The sequence below is a fragment of the Oncorhynchus nerka genome, linkage group LG18 (assembly GCF_034236695.1).
Source record: "Oncorhynchus nerka isolate Pitt River linkage group LG18, Oner_Uvic_2.0, whole genome shotgun sequence".
Taxonomy (NCBI): Eukaryota; Metazoa; Chordata; class Actinopteri; order Salmoniformes; family Salmonidae; genus Oncorhynchus; species Oncorhynchus nerka.
This window is the reverse complement of record NC_088413.1, coordinates 50,456,140-50,477,748: the sequence shown is the minus strand read 5'-3', so window position 1 is coordinate 50,477,748 and position 21,609 is coordinate 50,456,140. Positions and strand designations below refer to the sequence as shown.

At 40.5% G+C, this 21,609-nt stretch overlaps 1 protein-coding gene across 1 annotated transcript in view; it reads left to right on the top strand.

Annotated features, from left to right (window-relative positions):
- The first annotated feature begins 373 nt into the window (after positions 1 to 373).
- The window catches only part of LOC115146605 (leucine-rich repeat and fibronectin type-III domain-containing protein 5-like), a 52,368-nt gene continuing 31,132 nt past the window's right edge, over positions 374 to 21,609 (top strand). Inside the window, exon 1 of the mRNA XM_029688677.2 lies at positions 374 to 1,306. The gene's annotated coding sequence lies outside the window, so the exon portion shown is untranslated. The remainder of the gene's footprint in view (positions 1,307 to 21,609) is intronic.

The window sequence follows — 21,609 nt, the reverse complement described above, 5'->3', positions numbered from 1 at the left end:
CATCTATGTAAAGGCATAGAGTCTATGAAGACTATAAGCCTATATTCTAGTCAGTATACATCTGCATTTTTAGTGCAAAAACACAACACTTTATTATTCACACTCAATTGTAAAAGTTATGCAACAAAAAAGTCGGGTGCATGTAGTTGGTTTTCTACAATATTAGGCCCTACGAGCTGGATCCTATTATTTTCCATCAGCGACTGTCCTATTGCCCGTCAGGAGTCGTTCTTTCCATCTTTTGTTCATTGCAATGAAATTCTGTCTGCCCTGCAAAGGCTCTACCGCCAGCATTTCTTAGCAGGTCCCACTGAGAGACAGGCTGAATCAAGGAGTACGAACATGATTCTGAGCCAATCCGTGGTGACTTCCTCAATTTTTTCCAATCGAAAGGAGAGGGAAAATAGCTACCATCACATGTCCCAGTAACTGCAGCTTTTAGTTTGTTAAATCATCTGGAATGGTAGAACTGAGCATTGAGAAAAAGCACAGTGATGGCAATGGGGGGAACCGTTAATTGTGCCTCATAATAGACGTTTATTTTTGGTCGAGGTTTTAAATGTAATAACTAATAACTAATAGCAGCATATATTTAGATAATTACGCGCTTTTTCGGGGCTGAATAGCTGAGAATAAACTGGAGATGAGGGACGGAAAGACCTAGCCTTTTAATAACTTGGATGGAGGGCAAACGTGCTACAGGCACTGTCACTCTGTGGATTACGTGGTGGAGGCAGAACGGGAAAGTGCGCGTAAGGTGCAGCGGTGCAACGGTCTCCCTGCTGAGATTTGATCTGAGTTCCCCATAGCAGCCACTTTATAGCACTCGGCTCTAGAGACGTACACTCAGCTAAATAGAGCAAGCCAGTATTACTGCGGAGGAAAGCCTCTACTGTTGTGAGGCGCGTCGACGAGCGGCAGGAGAATGGCAAGATCTTCGGCGAGTCTGAGGGGAAAGCAAACGCCCGTTTTTCACCAAAGGATTCTGTCGAAGCGCGTTGGAATTTGACTGTCTCTTCGTGTTGGTGTTCTTGGATCTTTATTTTAAACTGAAAAGAAAAGGAACACACGTGGATTGGGTTCGGAGGAGCGCAAGACCGATGTCAGATTACTCGGGCACAATGAAGAGATGTGCTGGGCAGAGTTGTGGGCTTTGAAATCCAGCGCACCTTGTATTGATATAGCCTCATTTAGCCCAAATCCAATGGGGCAAAACAAAATTGGAACATGGGAAAATATGAAATGTGAGAAAATTCGATACCCCTGATCGTCGGTGCTCAGAGCAGGGCTGGCGTTCCTTTTTAAGGTAAACTTTTACTGTTTAAATGTTTGTACATGTCTGTACATTTTCATCAGTCCTTTTTGTTTTCGTTCATCGCTCGTTGACCGAATTTCAAGGCTGAACCCATTGGGCTCTATAGCCAGATAACCTGCAGGACGTTGTTGAAAACCAGGTGTGTTCAGTATTACCGGTTATTCAGGAACAACGGAGGGTAAAAAAAACGAGACTTAAATAATGCTTAGTTTGAACGAATGCTAGCTGTCTGACTCCATTTCAATTTGAGTGTCTGGGCGTATATTAAAAATTACGCAGTGGGATCATTTATTTGGCCAGGTCACTGCTATCCATAGACTCTAATTGATTTGGGTGAATGTGGTGGTATACTTGGGTGGTGGTAATGATGTGTGTGTGTGTGTGTGTGTGTGTGTGTGTGTGTGTGTGTGTGTGTGTGTGTGTGTGTGTGTGTGTGGAAAGGGGGAGGGGTGGTTGTTAACGTAGACACCCTCTTTCACTGCCTCACCCGGTCATAAGGGGCTAGATTAAAATCACCTCTATTTATATGGAAGCTGAGCTCCCATTTCACTTCAGCCTGATAGATATTTTCGCTAAATGCCCTCCATGAAGTGTGTATAGCCTTATAAATGTAGGCTACCCAGACAGGTTACAAGAGTCTTCAACCTTGGCATATGCTCAGATGATGATAGAGGATTCAGGCGTCGTCGTCATCTTGCCCCGTCCTAAGCGATATATCATGCTCACTACCATGGCACCAATGGCTGCTATAGACGCGCTATGATATAATTATAACCATACCCACATATTCTTGATGCACTGGAATGATATATATAGAGATCATATGTAAATTAGTCAAAAATGATGCTATAATAACCACGTGGTGATCCAAATTAACTGAAGTGTATATTTCCATTGTATAGGTAAAGGCAATGTATGGATGTGATTTAGAATGGCAAAGTGTCTCTCCCAAAGGAAATTCACTTCAGCTCAGTGGTCATGGCGCCTATTTATGTTTGTACAATCTTTCTCTATTTATGGTACAATTTTCACATAAGAACTATTGGATCCAGTGAGTACAATAGACTACAGCAATGACCATTTTGAATTCCATATTATTCTAACAAGGCGTTTCTTTCATTTCAGCAATGTTGGTTGTCACGGACACTTCTATAAATGTAATCTGATAAACAAGTCATATTTCAATTCTTCAGACCCCATGACACTTCATCCTTAATAGGGCAGGGTAGCTGCCAAGACTGTGCAAAGCTGTCATCAAGGCAAAGGGTGACTACTTTGAATAATCTCAAATATATTTTGATTTGTTTAACACTTTTGGTTACTACATGATTCCATGTGTTATTTCATAGTTGTGATGTCTTCACTATTATTCTACAATGTAGGCAATAGTAAAAAAAATAAATAAAGAAAACCCCTGGAATGAGTAGGTGTGTCCAAACTTTTCACTAGTACTGTATGTAAGGGTATTCTGTATTGCTTACCCTATGAGCAAGAAACCATATAGGCAAACTGAGCTGCAGCTCCACTTCCAGTGGCTGGTGGTGCTATAATTCAATTTATTCTCCCTCCATACTGCTGCCTGCTGCAGCTCTGAAGGGCTGGGTAACACTGAGGACGGGGGCGGAGAGACTGCCCAACCGCAGCTTTACCATACACCTATTAGGGTGGGGTGGACAATGGAATACACCTTTGGTTATCAAAGTAGCATGTATTCAAATATTATGTCTAGGGCATTAGGTATTCATTTTTAGACCCAGGGACCTCTTCATTCGTTGTGATATAATTTGAAAGTTCTATCTTTTGAAAATCAGGGTGTGATTTGGCACGTTGGAGATGGCGTGGCAGCGATCCCTGTAGCTCGGAGACTTGTTTTAATTACGCTAGTAGAGATTAAGACCCCGTGATGAAGTGAGCCCGAGCCAAGGAATCAAAGAGCCCGGTATGAGGATCCTGCTGTTAGTGTGATATGGGGACTGAGGGAATCAAACGCTGCAAAACAACATCCTCCTCCAGGTAGGATTAGCATCACATACCTGGGTGCTCAACAAGTACATAGTCTACTATAACATCTTGCCTTTGATATGCCCTCTGGGTGCATGTGTGAGGAGTTACCATGACATATTTTATTACATTTACAGGCAGAGCACTGGTGCCCAATATTACTTCATACAGAGAGCAAGTACTTACAGTCCTCTACTACACTGTCTTTACGTCTTTGATACTTGTGTGCTTTTTCCCTGTGAGGACGTACCATGGCAGGTTTGAACACATTTATTGATACCTGAGACAAGACATGTATGTCGGAGACTGATAAGTGTCAGCAGATACTTGACAGCTCTGGTGGGATGAACTTTAGACTAGACATAGGACTCAGCTAAAAATCATGTGACCCATGAATGGTGAGTTAATGTAACCCAATATGCCTGTGTATTCTTTCTAGAGGCGTTGGCATAGTATGTTTTACTATGATGTGGTATATGCTCTACGCTGTGTTATGCAGTCATCATATGGTGTCAAAGAAACTGGTAATGTGGTGACTGTTGTAGTTTGGCCAAGAGTCCAGCTCCATGAACAGTTACAAGTGAGATTGTGTCAGAAGCTTGCGAAGCTAGAAATGTTATTGTGGAGTCAGAACCATGGACAGCCCCTCACTCTTGATCTGTGTTCCGCATGTTAGAGTACACACAACAGTGTTTACAAACTCATTCATCCGATCAGCACCATGGACAGCAACCATTTTCTCTGTTTGCTTGAATCTACTGAAGGTTTTCTGCTCCCAAAACAGCTTTGCTAATCTTGAGCAAGAGGTGAATTTGTAATGTATGTGACCTTTATGTGATGTTCTCATTGGTTTTTTGGAAATAATTGATCTGTTAGCATACTGTGTTTACTGAGTTTAAGGATGTCTCAGATTGTATGATCTGTTAATTGCTCAGCAAGGAGTTGATTGTTGAGTTAATTCTAAAAGTCACCAGGCCACATTGAATTTAAGCACTAGGGGCCCAATCCAGATTTAGGAAATGTACACCTTTCATATGAACACCTTTCCTACGTATGTCTCAGTGGTTGGTATTCAGACTTACCTTATGCAGGTGGTAACAGGCTTTGCAGGAGTGGTTACCTTGCACACTGAATAGATTTAATTCAACCGCTAAAAACCCTCTCACTTACTGGCCAACATATTTTCTCTGGGAGTTTTCATTCAATAGGGTTTTCAGTACATTTATCGAAAGCCATCCCTTTATATTTGTTTCATGTGAATTTTCGTGACAGACTCACTAGAATATATGGAGAACAGTTCAGAATATTAGGGATCAATGAAAGAAGCCATGTCAATAGATGCATATTCATCTAATTTTCAGCACCAATTGGTAGATTAAAAAAATACTCTGATCTTGTATATTATTTAGGGTTAGAAAAGTATTTATGAATAATAATGCAAAAAACTGTTTGGAGAGCCTTTACACACTAAATATATTGATTAATCAAAAATATAGTTGTTGGAATCATCCTGAAGGTTTCCATATTCAATTGTTCAAACCATTAAATATTGGATGGTGATAAAAGTGTACAACAGGGGTTGAAGAGTAGTCCTGTAAATCTACCCTAATAATTCTCACTAATGATGGAACTGTGATGACAACGGTCCAGTTGTCGTGAACCGTGCACCAGGCTCATGGTTAAAACTGCTATGTATGGTATGCATTCCATAAGGATTGAAATAGGCTACGTCTTCCAAATTATTTACTTGTAATACGTTATCCTACTATGATCCACTATTATTAGCAATTCTCAGGAACAACCACACAGAAGCACTGGCGTACCACACATCCTAACTCTGCCCCCCCCCCCCCCCCCCCTCTGGGGTCAGAATACATAATCTGTAGACACACTTCTGCTACACCTTAATTTCTTTGATCTCCACCCCAAACGTAAAGAGCAAATTACGTTCCATTTACTCTTAACTCTGGTCGGAATTCCCCCCTCCAGGTTAATAGAGATTGGGCCAGGATGGATTACTGTATGTGTACATTTAATTATAAATGGTTTAACCTTTCTAGCGCAGGGCTTCCGCTAGACTACATTCCGCTGAAAAGGCAGCGCACAAAATAAAAAAATATTTTTTAGAAATATGTAACTTTCACACATTAACAAGTCCAATACAGCAAATGAAAGATGAACATCTTGTTCATCTACCCATTGTGTCAGATTTAAAAAATGCTTTACAGCTAAAGCACAACATATGATTATGTTAGTTCAGCGCCAAGTCGAAAAAAACACACAGCCTTTTTCCAGCCAAAGATAGGAGTCACAAAAAGCAGAAATATCTCTAAAATTAATCACTAACACTCATAGGACATCATGTTACACAATACATGTATGTTTTGTTCGATAATGTGCATATTTATATCCAAAAATCACAGTTTACATTGGCGCATTACGTGCACTAATGTTTTGATTCCAAAACATCCAGTAATTTTTCAGAAATACGCATAATAAACATTGATAAAAGATACAAGTGTTATTCACAGAATTAAAGATAGACTTCTCCTTAATGCAACCGCTGTGTCAGATTTCAAAAAAACTTTACGGAATAAGCATAATCTGAGAACGGCGCTCAGAACCCAGGACAGCCAGAGGAATATCCGCCATTTAGGAATCAACAAAGTTAGAAACAACACCATAAATATTCACTTACCTTTGATGATCTTCATCAGAAGGCACTCCCAGGAATCCCAGGTCGACAATAAATGACAGATTTTTTCCATAAAGTTCCATCATTTATGTCCCAATAGCCACTTTTTGTCAGCATGTTCAGCCCAGCAATCCATCTTCATGAGGCGCAAGCATTTCGTCCAGACAAAAACTCAAAAAGTTCCGTTACAGTCCTTTAGAAACATGTCAAACAATGTATGGAATCAATCTTTAGGATGTTTTTAACATAAAACATCAATAATGTTCCAACCGGAGAATTCCTTTGTCTTCAGAAAAGCACTGGAACGAGAAGTAACTCTGTCGGGAGCGCGCGTCATGAGACCAAAGCTCTGCCAGACCACTGACTCAAAGAGGTCTCATGAGCCCCTCCTTTATAGTAGAATCCTCAAACCAGTTTCTAAAGATGGTTGAAATCTAGTGGAAGCGCTAGGAAGTGCAACCTCATCCATAGGCCAGGCTTTGAAAAACTACAAACCTCAGATGTCCCACTTCCTGGTTGGATTTTTCTCATGTTTTCACGTGCCATATGAGTTCTGTTATACTCACAGACAAAGTTCAGACAGTTTTAGAAACTTCAGAGTGTTTTCTATCCAATACTAATAATAATATGCATATATTAGCATCTAGGACAGAGTAGGAGGCAGTTCACTCTGGGCACGCTATTCATCCAAATGTGAAATGCTGCCCCCTATCCCAAAAATGTTAAAAACCAATCAGTGGATCAGGTCTACTAGGTCCTGTAGAAGCTGCAGGATGGCTAGTTTATTGGTAGTCTGATGATTTGTTTATTTTAGTTTATTTAGTTTGGTCTACACTGGGGGTCTGATGATATGTTGAGGTCAGCTAATTAATGATCTCTCTATGAGAATGATTCAGATGAGATGTAGATAGACCCTGATGGTCCTGTTTAACCCATGACACACTGGCTAGACTGAAGACTGCTCTACTGATTCTTTTAGTCTAAACCCATGTTCCAGGATCACCTAGAAAGGTGATACAATACCTTTATTTGACTGATAAGAAGCACCACATGGATTTATATTATCATTTGTTGTTTGGAATTTGAAAAAAAGAATACATGTTGTCCTTTCAATCAATATTGGTTTGTGATATATAATGGAAGCAAGTATTTGGAAGAGTTTTTGCATATATAGTATAGACAAAACACTGATACCCAATTGATCTTATTTTAAAGACAGCATCGAATCAGACAGGCATACTGTAGATAGAACCGTAGGAAGCTTTGGAGTCCTAAGGCTTGTGGAGGATCCCAAACCAAATGAGGATTTACTGTTTACTAGTGCAGGAGAAAACCTCATCTGGTAACAACTAATTAAAACCAAAAGGTATTTCAATGTTTTATTTTCTTTCATTTGGTGTCCCTCAAGTTGTTGATGCAGGGTGAGATCTTTGTCAGTGTGATGGGGTGACTAGAATGAGTTCCTCTCGCTGTCTGTGAGTGGGAGGTACTTTGAGGGATGTTTGTCTGTGATAATGAGCTGTCAAGGGGACAGCGGCAAATTGTTTTGATCCCGCTACAACCCGCTGGTTTAAACAGGAGAAAAGTGGTAGTCAGGAATGGTAATATTTTAGTTTCTGTGGTGAAGGCCAGTGAGTCTGTAATGCTATTACGTATTTGACTGACGAGGCACTGATCCCTAGTTTCTCAAATATTGATATGCACGGTGTTAAATTAAATGACAATAACATGTTAGTTCCTGTTTTAAAAAGTGAATATTCCTAAAGAAGATCTGGAAAGTTTAACAACCAAAAATTACAATATTTCAAGGTAATGAAGAATCTTTCATGATTTGTGGTCTAGCCACTTTTAGTTAAAATATATCAATATTCACAATATTGTCTGACTATTTGGTGTTTGTAAATACAAACATATCATAATAATATCTATATAATCTCATTGTACTGTAGGTAGCTAACAGCTTCTTGTGTCTCTGTGTAAATTGTAGTTTGTAAGGCCCTGGGCTGACTTCCTGTAGTATGACAAGATTAGAGTGAATAGGTGGGGATATGGTCTCTTCTGCCTGGCCTTAATCTGCCCAGGGACACACATGGACCCTGCCGTGACACATTTGAGAAGACTATACACACCACTTATGGGATAAGCCCTTTACAAGGCTTTGGCTGTGACAGATAGAGGCAGAGCTACAAAAACTGAATAGGCAGAGCTGTTCTGTACAGCTACAAGGCTTTGGTTGTGATAGAGGCAGAGCTATATGAAACTACTGTACAGAGCCGTTCTGGCTCACTACAGCACCGTCACACAGTGTTCCCAGCTGACGCCACATCTTCTAAACTATATTACTCTAAAGGGCTGATTATACAGTACTAGTCAAAAGCTTGGACATACCTACTCATTCCAGGGTTTTTCTTTAGTTTTACTATTTTCTACAATGTAGAATAATAGTGAAGACATCAAAACTACGAAATAACACATATGGAATCATGTAGTAACCAAAAAAGTATTCAACAAATTAAAATGTACTTTATATTTGAGATTCTTCAAAGTAGCCACCCTTTGCCTTGATGACAACTTTGCCTGGAATGCTTTTCCAAAAGTCTTGGAAATCCCACATATTCTGAAGACTTGTTTGTTGCTTATCCTTCACTCTGCATTCCAACTCATCCCAAACCATCTCAATTTTTTTTATTTTTTTTATTTAACTTTTTTTTTAACCAGGTAGGCTAGTTGAGAACAAGTTCTCATTTACAACTGTGACCTGGTGGGTTGAAATCGGGTCATTTGGTGCAGCTCCATCACTCACCTTCATGGTCAAATAGCCCTTACTTACACATCTTGGAGGTGTGTTTTGGGTCATTGTCCTGTTGAAAAAAGAATACCATACCAGATGGGATGGCGTATTGCTGCAGAATGCTGTGGTAGCCATGCTGATTAAGTGTGCCTTGAATTCTAAATAAATCACAGACAGTGTCACCAGTAAAGCATCTCCACATCACACCTCCTCCATGCTTCACTGTGGGAACCACACATGAGGAGACCATCCGTTCACCTGCTCTGCGTCTCACAAGACTCGACGGTTGGAACCAGAAATCTCAAATTTGGACTCCTCAGACCAAAGGACAGATTTCCACCGGTCTAATGTCCATTGCTTGTGTTTCTTGGCCTAAGAAAGTATCTTATTTTTATTGGTGTCTTTTAATAGTGGTTTCTTTGTAGCAATTCCACCACGAAGGCCTGATTCATGCAGTCTCCTCTGAACAGTTGATGTTGAGATGTTTCTGTTTGAACTCTGAAGTAATTATTTGGGCTACATTTTTGAGGCTGGTAACTCTAATGAACTTATCCTCTGCAGCAGAGTTAACTCTGGGTCTTCCTTTCCTGTGGTGGTCCTAATGACAGCAAGTCTCATCATAGCGCTTGATGATGTTTGCTACTGCGCTTGAATCAACTTTCAAAGTTCTTGACATTTTCCATATTGACTAACCTTCATGTCTTAAAGTAATTATGGACTGTCGTTTCCCTTTGCTTATTTGATCTGTTCTTGCCGTAATATGGACTTGGTCTTTTACCAAATAGGGCTATCTTCTGTATACCACCCCTACCTTGTCACAACACAACTGATTGGCTCAAATGCATTAAGAAGGAAAGAAATTCCACAAATTAACTTTTAACAGGGCACACCTGTTAATTGAAATGCATTCCAGGTGACTACCCCATGAAGCTGGTTGGGAGAATGCCAAGAGTGTGCAAAGCTGTGATCAAGGCAAAGGGTGGTTACTTTGAAGAATCTCAAATATAAAGTATATTTTAATTTGTTGAATACTTTTCAGGTTACTACATGATTCCAAATGTGTTATTTCATAAATTTGATATCTTTACAATGTACAAAATAGTAAAAATAAATTCTACAATGTAGAAAATAGTAAAAATAAAGAAAAACCCTGGAATGAGTAGGTGTGTCTAAACTTTTGACTTAGCAAAACCACAAATGTACTGTATGTATTGCATTTTCCAAACAATCAACAAAGAGATCCGTGGTTGAAACCATATGGATCATTGATGGTGCTTTGAGCTGGTTGGACCACCTGGTGTCTGTTCTCAGAACAGTTTGGTTTGATTAGCACAGCTGATATATTGCTTTATATAGCTGTGTGTGTATATCAGTGTGATTAGTGATGATCATTTGGAACCATACTCAAGACACTGCTAGTGATTAAACAGTTACAGTTCAGACCTGCACTGTACTGGACCTTCAAATGAGTTTATTTCAAACACTTCAGCTGGGCTTGATTGAGTTTGCCTGGTGGATATGAATACATGCATGAATAGTGGTGTTCCTTGGAACTGTACTTAGGACACTGTTAATGATGCACGTTGAGCAGGTAGCCGGCCTGGTACAGTGTACAGTTTGTATGTCTGTCATATATCATGTTTAGTGTGATGGAGCATGCAACCCTAATCCCCAACTCCTATGAGGTGGCAGCCATCTGCCCTGGTTGGCTCATCTTCTATTATTCATGCCTGTTGTCGATTGACAGAATGGCTATCTCATTCTGTGGCGCTGTGGCCTGTACCATACTCATTGTTGGATTATTGTTGGGAATTGTCACAATGCAGACATGCAGTGTATTTATCAGAGATGAGATCAGATAACAACTATTCCTGATGCGTTGTGATAACGAAGGTTGGGTTTTAGGTTTAATGGTGCATCTGAGTGCTCTCTGGGAGCCAGCCCCGTATTGCTTCACAACACACAGTAATGAATTGGAATTGCTTTGTGCACATCTGTATTCAATATAGAATCCACAGTGTAATACTATAATGGTGTCTATTGCTTCAATGAGGATCATACACTATATATACAAAAGTATGTGGACACCCGTGCAAATTAGTTGATTTGGCAATTTTAGCCACACCCGTTGCTGACAGGTGTATAAAATCGAACACACTACCATGCAATGTCCATAGACAAATATTGGCAGTAGAATGGCCTTACTGAAGAGCTCAATGACTTTTAACATGGCACCGCCAAAGGATGCCACCTTTCCAACAAGAAAGTTCGTTACACTTCTGCCATGCTAGAGATGCCCCGGTCAACTGTAAGTGCTGTTATTTTGAAGTGGAAACGTCTAAGAGCAACAACGGCTCAGCCGCGAAGTGGAAGCCCACACAAGCTCACAGAACGGGATCGCCGAGTGCTGGAGGCTGTTATAGCCGCAAAATGGGAAACAACTACATATTAATGCCCATGATTTTGGAATGAGATGTTCGACGAGCAGGTGTCCACATATTTTTGTTAATGTATTGTACCATAAGCCTGCAGACAGTAGTGCTGAGTACAAATGTAGGCCCCTGCAATATCTCTCTCATTTGAAAATGGTTGATGGAATGTTCCGGGGGATGAAGGATGAGGGGGAGTGTGGTTGTGAGACATGATGTGTATGGTTGCTGTGGGAACATGAGCAGGTATGATGTCATTGATATTTGTTGAAATGTGTGTTCCTCTGTTGATTGTATTTTGTTTATGTATGGTTGTTGTTGAGAAAATAAAAGGAAAAATAAAAAACAATGTGAAAACGATTGATCAAACACCAACTAGTTTTAGGTCCTTTGAGCATGCACTCTTATGGAAACAGGTTAATATTATCTTTCTGTGACCCGAGTAACAGTTTGAATACTAAGTACTGTATGTAATGTATTATTTCTCCCCGATGCACTTAAAGATAAACACATACCAAATAAAAAAGTAGCCAGAAGATTAAGAGATGAATAATTGAGGAAGCCAAATATCTCGGGACAGAGAGAGAGAGAGAGAGAGAATGTTAATGCCGTGGTGGTGGTTGTGGTGGGGATATTTGAAGTATTTCTTGCATTAGAAGAAAGTGTCTGGAGGAGCCGAGCAAGTTTAGGGCATTGAGTTGAATAAACCCATGAGTACAGGTGAAAGGATGATAGGACAGTCTCCACTCCACAGTATTTGCTCTGTCTGAGTGTGAACAAAGTTAATAGCAGTGCATGACTGAAACTCTATAAATCACATGAAGTTAGATTGGGCTTTTATCAAACCTAATGTCAATGTGTTATTGTGGAGCTACTAAATTGGGTAAGTACCCCAATGGGAAGCGGGAGAGGTAGGAAGAGAATCGTTGTGAGAGAGGGAAAGGGAGAGATATTATAATTCTTCTTTACACTACTTTGGATTGTTCCATTGCTGAATTGCCTGGCTGGGTCCTTGGACTAGAACTATGTGAGATTGGCTTAACTGCCATGCTGCCATACCTTTATATCATTGTATCTATGCATAGTGGGCTAATAATGCTAAACCCACTCCATTTTAGCTTCTGCTGCCATGGTTTTAGTAGTTATCCACGGTAATGCTATTTGTCTGCTCAGTACATAGCACACTATGCTTACTGTGAATGCTCCACTTACGACTACTTCCTTAAATGTATGTAACCAGCTTGTGTTTAATGTTAGAGATCATTATGTCATATCAAAAAGGCAAATGTTTTTTGCAAAACCCATTGCATTGTCCCGTTGCAGCAGCTGAGTTTAAATGTTGACAGGCTGCATGACACACTGTGCTGACAGGAATGAAATAGAAAGCTTTGAGTCGATTCTTACTTATTGTGAATTAACATTGCTTTGATGTGAGTGATCCCACAGGCTCAGTGCAGTGCCACATATCATATGCATTGTTTCAGAAGCTCCGGACTGCCACTCCTTCCTTCCTCCTCTGTTTTCTCACAGTAACAATATTCATCCACTCTCTAATTACCTCCCGGGGAGATAGTGATGAAATATGTCAATGAATGACAAACATATATATATATATATATATATATATATACTGTATATATATAGATAGAGAGAGAGAGATTATGCCTATAATGACCCTTTAATGAGGCCCTGCATGTATTGGATAAGCCCACAGTGCATCCATCTCTGTTCTCCTCCTTCACTGGTTTCTATTGCTTTCAGTCGCCAGCCATTTGCAGGTTGTCTGCTTGACCTTCAGAGGAAGGAAATCATTAGCATGCACCAGTTTTATTGATTAAGAGAGAGAGTGGGCTTTTCTGAGAAATAGTTTTGCAGTACAGACGGGAGTATGATTTTTGAGCTTGATCGAGGCTTGGTGAGATGGGTGGTGAGACTGGCAGATGATTGAGCTGGGTTGGTTGGTTAGTGTGTTGGTGCTGGTTTGGGGCGTGTGTGATGACTCGAGAGGGGAATCTTAATGACACATTGCATGCTGGGATGAGACATCAGCATTGCATGGTGTGCTGTGTCTGTGCGCCAGGCACGGAGGGAGAGAGTAGTCACTGCCTGTACTCACCAGGACGACAGAGAAACCTTTTAGCACATTTAGACCTGCTCAGGCCCAAGAGTGTGAAACGCAAGGATGACACTTCTTAGATCTGAGCAGTCAGTCACAAACTCTACCCAACACAGTTAATTACAAAAATGTCTCAGCAGCTCATGACATTGCTAAGCCTTTAGCATCGGAATGAACAAAAATAATATTGTAGTGCCTGTAGACATTGCATGAACAGTAGCAAACTATCAAACCATAGTGCTAGGAAAACCACACTTAAGGGCACAAACATGGGAATAGTATTTTGTAAAAAAAAAATATGCTTCCATATATTTTCACAGATAAATGGACAGACCTAGCGGCATTTTCACGCAGGGGTGGACAAATCCTACACCTTTTCTCTTTCTTTCTCAGCATACACAGTTTGATATGTGCCGTAGTTACAAAACGGCACTTCGTATTCTCAGTGATCGACGCGGAGGCACAACACACTGCCGGTGGAATATGTAACCTGTCATCAAAAGTTATGGCTTTTTATACATGTTCAGGTTATGTAACCTGAACAGGATGTACATCCATAGCTGACCAGAGGGCCATTAAAGACAGGATCCTTATTAATCATCACACCTCTCTCCTTCACGCACAGACAACCCAACATGGCGGCCAAAAATGTCTCAGAAAGGTCAAATATTTGGTGGGAACTTAACTCTGAGCTTGAATTAATGTGCTCCTATATGAAGATCAATACAGGTTGTGAATTCTGCGTAGTTTGCGTTTATTATTCGATCTTAGATCACAATGCTTGCCTTGCTCGGCCATGAACCTCAGCTGCAGTACAAAGTCAAATAGGGTGATATGGTGGAATTGGATTACACACAGATCCAATCAACCCCAGGTCTATTGTTTTTCGCTGCGTGCGTTTTGCTCTGTGATTGATAAGATCAAGAATGTTTTCTCATCTTATCGTTTTGAAAGAAAAGAGAAACGTGCACACTTTATTTTTACTTTCAAGCTATCTCACTGTTACCATGCACCTGCAACAAAATAGCTAAAATGTGCGAGTGTCTTTTTGAATATCTCTCACATATGATACAGAACCTCACTATCGCATCGCATCGTTATGATTCTAATGATATAATACTGTAGCTGTGCCACAGTCTGTGCATGGCTGTCGTTATCTATTACTATCTTATCTTTCTGTGAGAGCATGGTATCTTGCTACCTCAGTCCGTTGAAGGCCTATGTAGCAGAGGCTGTTGTACGGGGGACACTTTGAATTCAGCTCACGAATGGAGTTTTTAAGATGGTTGCTAGAGATAGCACAGACCCAGGCTGTAGAATCAGCAGCTCTGTTTGCTTGAGGCATGTATAAAGTTATTTGTATTTGTATTTACTAAGGATCCCCATTAGCCAAGGCAGCAGCTACTCTTCATGGGGTCCAGAAACATTAAGGCAGTTATATACTGTTTAAATATTACATGTCATTACTTTTTATAACACTTTACCCAATACATTTAATGTGTTCCCTCAGGCCCTACTCCTATCACATATTTACAATACAAAATCCATGGGTGCACCCCCCTATCTATATCGATGGGACCGCAGTGGAGAAGGTAGAAAGCTTCAAGTTTCTTGGCATACACATCACTGACAAACTGAAATGGACCACCCACACATACAGTGTGGTGAAGAAGGCACAACAGAGCCTCTGTGCAGTTTTATACAACCTTATTATCAACAACCGAATATTTGATGTATGTTACAGTAATTTACAGTATCTTTAGTGCCCTGTAAAGGAAACTCGCCTGTTGAATATATACAGTAGAGAGCAGAGCAAAGTACACTTTAGAGCTGACATAGAGATGAGTGTGGGGAGTGTATGATCAATCGCTTCAACTTTGCAGAACGGCTCTGATATTTATAAGACTGGGGAGAAGGTGGCAGCACACCACCCACCATCAACTAGAGCTGATAACCTCATGCAGACAACTCTACCGAGAGCCTTGCAAAGAATTATGGGATTATAAAACAATCACTAGAAAAAAATACAAGATAATATTTGAACATTTGAACTCTTAAATTGAGCTTAAACAACATTACATATCAGGACAAGTATGGGGTTATGTTATCGCATGAGATCTTTTTGTTTACCTCAAGATCTAATAATCAGTTCAAACTAATGTGCCACAATGAAATGGAATCTCCCCAAAGCTTCAAGATATGGCGGGACTTTTTCCTGATGTTGTAAAAACGTACACTTTCATTATGACCTGAAATGAGCTTTGTCAAGAAGGGCTTTAATTCCTTGCCTCAGCAACTTTGAAGAAACAACAATGACTGCTGCACCGGTCCAGTGCAACTGTCTTTTACTGAGTAAAGCCCATCTGAGGATAAATGATACATGAGTAAACCCTGCCAGGTAAATGTTCACTGACATTGTGGTCTGTTACATTTTCCCTGTGTGGATTCCCAGCTGAGATTAAGCGCTCTCTGTTGTGATCAATACCTGCCAATGCTAGCACAATAATAATTTCTCCACAACGGAAGTGCCGTCTGTTTGTGGCTATTATTTTCCTCCTTGTCATATCTTGCTACATTGGGGGAAACTTCCTAGTGCATGCGACAGGCAGGAGTCCCCTTTGGGGCACTTCATAATGAGTATCTCTGTGTGCGTGTCTCTGCCTTTGTCTGTAGTGTACTGTAAGTGTAGCGATTGAAGTGTGAATTCCAACATGAAGCCTTCGCGCCTGAAACTGTGAAGAGCTGTGCCTTCAACCAGCATATACATCTTCAATTTGCCCCAGAGTACGGTATGTAAAATAACACACAGCTGCAGTACACCTGTATGACCTCTCTCTCTGTGTATCGCCTGGTTAAACTCAAAGAGAAAAAAGGACAGACAGTTGCAACCAGTGAATAATTCAAACAGTGGAATAAACTGGACAGTAGCTATATTAGAGCAGGAGGCCTGTGCTATTAAACAGACCTGAACAATGCAAAAAAACAAATAAGCACTTTTTAATGGGAGGGTCTTGGGGATCGTGAGGTAATTTAATCTGTCCAATCATTTTGTTTTTGTTATCGATGAGGTGGGCTGGCTTACGACCCTCAACAGACGCAGCAGACAGAACGTTCTGCTTATGTAACAATGCGTGTTCACTATGCCGTGCATGGAGGATAACTTTGGAGTTAACCCCAAATGTCTAAATGGAGCGGACCATCTACAGAGGCCATCTGTCTGTTTGTAGTGCTTGTGGCTCTCCCTCTAAAACACTGGCTGCCTCCCTGCCTGGCCTGTGTCTGCCATGATGCCAGGGATATGAACATAAAACGTGCAACAGATGGACAGGTCCAGAGTTCAGAGCTATTTCTACAGTTGGACTGGCAGCAGCACATACATATATAGTGGCTGCTGCTCGGGTATTCTGCTGCTCTCGTGAAACTTGTATGGGATCCAGAAAGAGACAAATGACCCAATTCCTGTGGCCTCATTACGAGACGAGACAAAGCAGACTGATTTTTGCGGGGTTATAGAATATTATTATAGCTAGGTGGTAGACCATGATGTCTATTGAATGTGTTTTGTGTTTGTTTTTCCAAGACTTATTCCAAGATGTGTTGGATCTCTCTTTGGTACTGTAGCAAGCAACAAGGGCAGCTCTTTCCGAACAGCCCTGGTTTAATCATTTGTACTGCACTATAGGATGCCAGGATTATACTTTTGCATCGGCCTACAACAATAGGCCTATATCAGGTACACTGCAGCTTGCACATGTCCCTTAGCGACATGGATTTGGATGATAGAATGATCTACACTACAGTATACCTAATATGCGGAATGCATTTACAGTATCAGGCAGCTACAAACAATTACATGGCATTGACTGACAAAACGTATACTACTGCTTTTTGACTTCACATTCTTTGGGAATGAGATTAAATCAAAACACATGCATGGGTATGTTGTTACTAAACTATGCATTTGGCTTTCAGAAATGCTTCTTTTCAACATCAATAAGCATGTTTTATAATACAACAATTATGTGCCGCTGCAACGATTACGGGTCTATTTTACATTGATTTCTATTTAATCCAATGACAAGCATACTGTATGGCCTTTACCTGATTTCTCATTCCACTCTCATTTCACCTCCTGTATTGATTTCTCATTTAAGGATTAATGCAGGGCCTAATGGGCAACCATTTCTCCTCCATTTGTGTGCCCGTTGCCTAGCGGCAGCAGGCATATAGAGCATTCACACATCACACCTATTATTAGTCTATAGATGTCCCCGGACCTGCTAATACAAGGCGATCACACCTATAATCAGTCTATGGCTGTTCCTGGGACTACCGATTCAAGGCAATCACATACAATCATTCTGTATTGTCTTTATAGCTGTTCTTTCCAGCTGATATTGTTTTGGTTCAATATCAATCTCAATGATTTCAGGTCAACTCCGTTGTTTCTGTCTGAGCTGCTGCTGATGCTTCTTTTTTTAGCTCCAGCAGTGTAGTAATACCAAACAATACACACAAATCCGCTAAAATGTAAGAAATATCAGAACAAGCAACGTCCGAGTCCAGAATATAAGTATACTGTATAATGGTGTGTATGGACAGTATATGAATAGAAAAGGTGTGTACAGCAGTAGTTTTATAGGATGAGCCTTGACTGGAATACAGTATATTATATACAGTGCCTTCAGAAAGTATTCATACCCCCTTGACATATTCAACATTTTAATGTGTTACAGCCTGAATTAAAAATGTATTAAATATATATTTCCCTCACCCATCTACACACAATACCCAATAATAACAAAGTGAAAATCTTTTAAAACATTTATTGAAAATGAAGTTGGTGTAGCACAAAATGCCGATTTTCTTTTAAGATATTGAAAAGCAACAGATAGTGAACACAAATGTTGACTTTGGACGATGTTTAGAAAAGTAATAATATGATGTTTAGAAAGTATGGCGTCGCATTAACTGCATGAGTAGAAAATAACTGCAGGGAAATGTAAAATGATGTGCAAAATGTAAATGTATATAATGATACTTTCTTATTGATTTACCCTTTAGTAACAAGGCATATCTACTTTACAAATGGGTAATTGTCTCCATTTTGCTGTAAGTGTAATGCCATCATACAAACTGCTTATGGATTTGTTATGGTAATGGTGAGCTAAGCTGTTTTCCATGCTAGTCATTACATATCCTGGGAAATTTAAGCTCTCTGAAAGAGGGATGTATGAAAAAGCTGCTAAACGCTGTCACACAATCAAATGGATTCCTTTGCCGTCAGACTCATGGTGTCTGTCAGTGGGGAAGAGACAGCCTTAAACCTAGGGCTCTATTCAGCATGAATTAAATGTAAAGGCAATGTTCCTGCGTTACCAGAGACTGCATTCACGGTAAACTCTGCATGTGTCGGCTCAACCGGGAAATTACCTTTACATTTTTTAGAGTCCAATATGTAACTATTCAGCGATACAGATTGAATAGAGCCCCTAATCTCACAGTGAATAGCATTAATATGTGCAACCAAAGCAGAATTTGCCAAAAGAGCATAATGTGGGCCTACTGTACTGCAGGCTACTTCTCAAATCCTCTTCAGCCAGTCAGTCCCAGCTCAGACCCAGGCTATTGACATGGATGCTGTCTTGTTTAATTGTTCTATCTCAGGGGATGGGGTTGTGTAATTGGTGATAAGCAGGCCTGTGGCCAGTGGGAAGCTACTCAGCCCATTATCGGTCCATCTAAGAGGTCTGCCTGCCTGGGAATCATCATGGCTGCCATGATAACAACGTAGCTGGAGGCTGCCATCCATCTCCATCCTCTCGTCCTCTCATCTGGGTCCTCATCCAGATTCACAAATCAGATCATCCAATTCATGGATGTTGTCTGCAGGCTGATCAGCTCAACTTGGTGCCATCATTGCAACTTCACACAAGCAGTTCATGGAGAGTGTCTTACAGGCCAGAGTAAAAAGAGAGAGAGTGCGAAGGCAGGGTATTTTAACCCATCACCCTTGCGGTTAACCATCTTTGCACCACCTGCCTCTCAGCTGGGGTGTTCTGTCCTCTGCCTGCGATTCAGTTCAATGCAGCTGTTGAGCCCCGTTCCCCACTGCGCTGTTCAATGTACCGGGGTCATGGCGGTTAGTAGTGATTGGGTTAGCAGATTTTGGAAACCCCTCACCTCATCTTCATCACCCACTGAGATCTCCTTCCTCCCGGGCACAGAACACTGGCAGTGTGGTGTCAGACTGTTCTGATCAGACCCACCAGACTGAGGTTGGCAGCAGTGTGGCTGTGCTCTCCTGGAGAGATGAAAGATGGGCTTAGGGAGGCCTGGCCGCTCGTTGAGCCTGAAGGAGGACAGCTACACTGAACAAAAATATAAACGCACCATGTAAACTGTTGGTCCCATGTCTCAATCGTTTTCTCCATTTTCTCAAGGCTTAACAATCTACACTGATTGAAGTGGATTTAACAATTGACATTAATAAGGGATCATAGCTTTCACCTGGATTCACCTAGTCAGCCTATGTCATGGAAAGAGAAGGTGTTCCTAATATTTATACACTCAGTGTAAACAGTTGAAGTCGGAAGTTAACATACAATTATGTTAGTCATTAAAACTCGTTTTTCAACCACTCCAGAAATGTCTTGTTAACAAACTGTAGTTTTGGCAAGTCGGTTAGTACATCTACTTTGTGCATGACACAAGTAATTTTTTAAACAATTGTTTACAGAGATTATTTTCATAATTTTCATAATTTCAGTGGGTCAGAAGATTTACATACACTAAATTGACTGTGCCTTTAAACAGTTTGGAAAATTCCAGAAAATGATGTCATGGCTTTAGAAGCTTCTGATAGGCTAATTGGCATCATTTGAGTCAATTGGAGGTGTACCTGTGGATGTATTTCAAGGCCTACCTTCAAACTCAGTGCCTCTTTGCTTGACATCATGGGAAAATCAAAAGAAATCAATGAAGACCTCAGAAAAACAATTTTAGACCTCCAGAAATCTGGTTCATCCTTTGGAGCAATTTCCAAATGCCTGAAGGTGCCACATTCATCTGTACAAACAATTGTATGCAAGTATAAACACCCTGGGACCACGCAGTCGTCATACCGCTCAGGAAGGACACGCGTTCTGTCTCCTAGAGATGAACGTACTTTGTGCACTTCACAAAATAGATGGCATCATGAGGAAGGAAAATTATGATGATATATTGAAGCAACATCTCAAGATATCAGTCAGGAAGTTAAAACTTGGTCGCAAATGGGTCTTCCAAATGGACAATGACCCCAAGCATACTTCCAAAGTTGTGGCAAAAAGTCAAGGTTTTGGAGTGGCCATCACAATGCCCTGACCTCAATCCTATAGAAAATTTGTGGGCAGAACTGAAAAAGTGTGTGCGAGCAAGGAGGTCTACAAACTTGACTCCGTTACATCAGCTCTGTCAGGAGGAATGGGCCAAAATTCACCCAACTTATTGTGGGAAGCTTGTGGAAGGCTGAGTCAAACAATTAAACAATTTAAAGGCAATGCTACCAAATAATAATTGAGTGTATGTAAACTTCTGACCCACTGGGAATGTGATGAAATAAATAAATACTGAAATAAATAATTCTCTCTTCTATTATTCTGACATTTCACCTTCTTAAAATTAAGTGGTGATCCTAACTGACCTAAGACAGGGTCTTTTTACAATGATTAAATGTCAGGAATGGTGAAAAACTGAGTTTAGATGTATTTGGCTAAGGTGCATGTAAACTTCGCACTTCAACTGTATATACTGAACAAAAATATAAATGCAACATGTAAAGAGTTGGTCCCATGTTTCATGAGCTGAAATAAAATATCCCCAGACTTTTGCGCACAAATTTGTTTACATCCCTGTTAGTGAGCATTTTTCCTTTGCAAAGATAGTCCACCCACCTGAGAGGTATGGCATATCAAGGAGCTGATTAAACAGCATGCTCATTACACAGGTGTTCCTTGTGCTGGGGACAATAAAAGGCCACTCTAAAATGTGAAGTTTTGTCACAAAACACAAATCCACAGATGTCTCAAGTTTTGAGAAAGTGTGCAATTGGCATGCTGACAATCAACAGCCTAATCAACTCTATGCAAAGGAGATGTGTTGTGCTGAATGCGTGGTCACACCAGATACTGACTGGTTTTCTGATCCTCGCCTCTACATTTTTTTTAAGGTATCTGTGACCGACAGATGTATATCTGTATTCCCAGTCAAGTGAAATCTAGC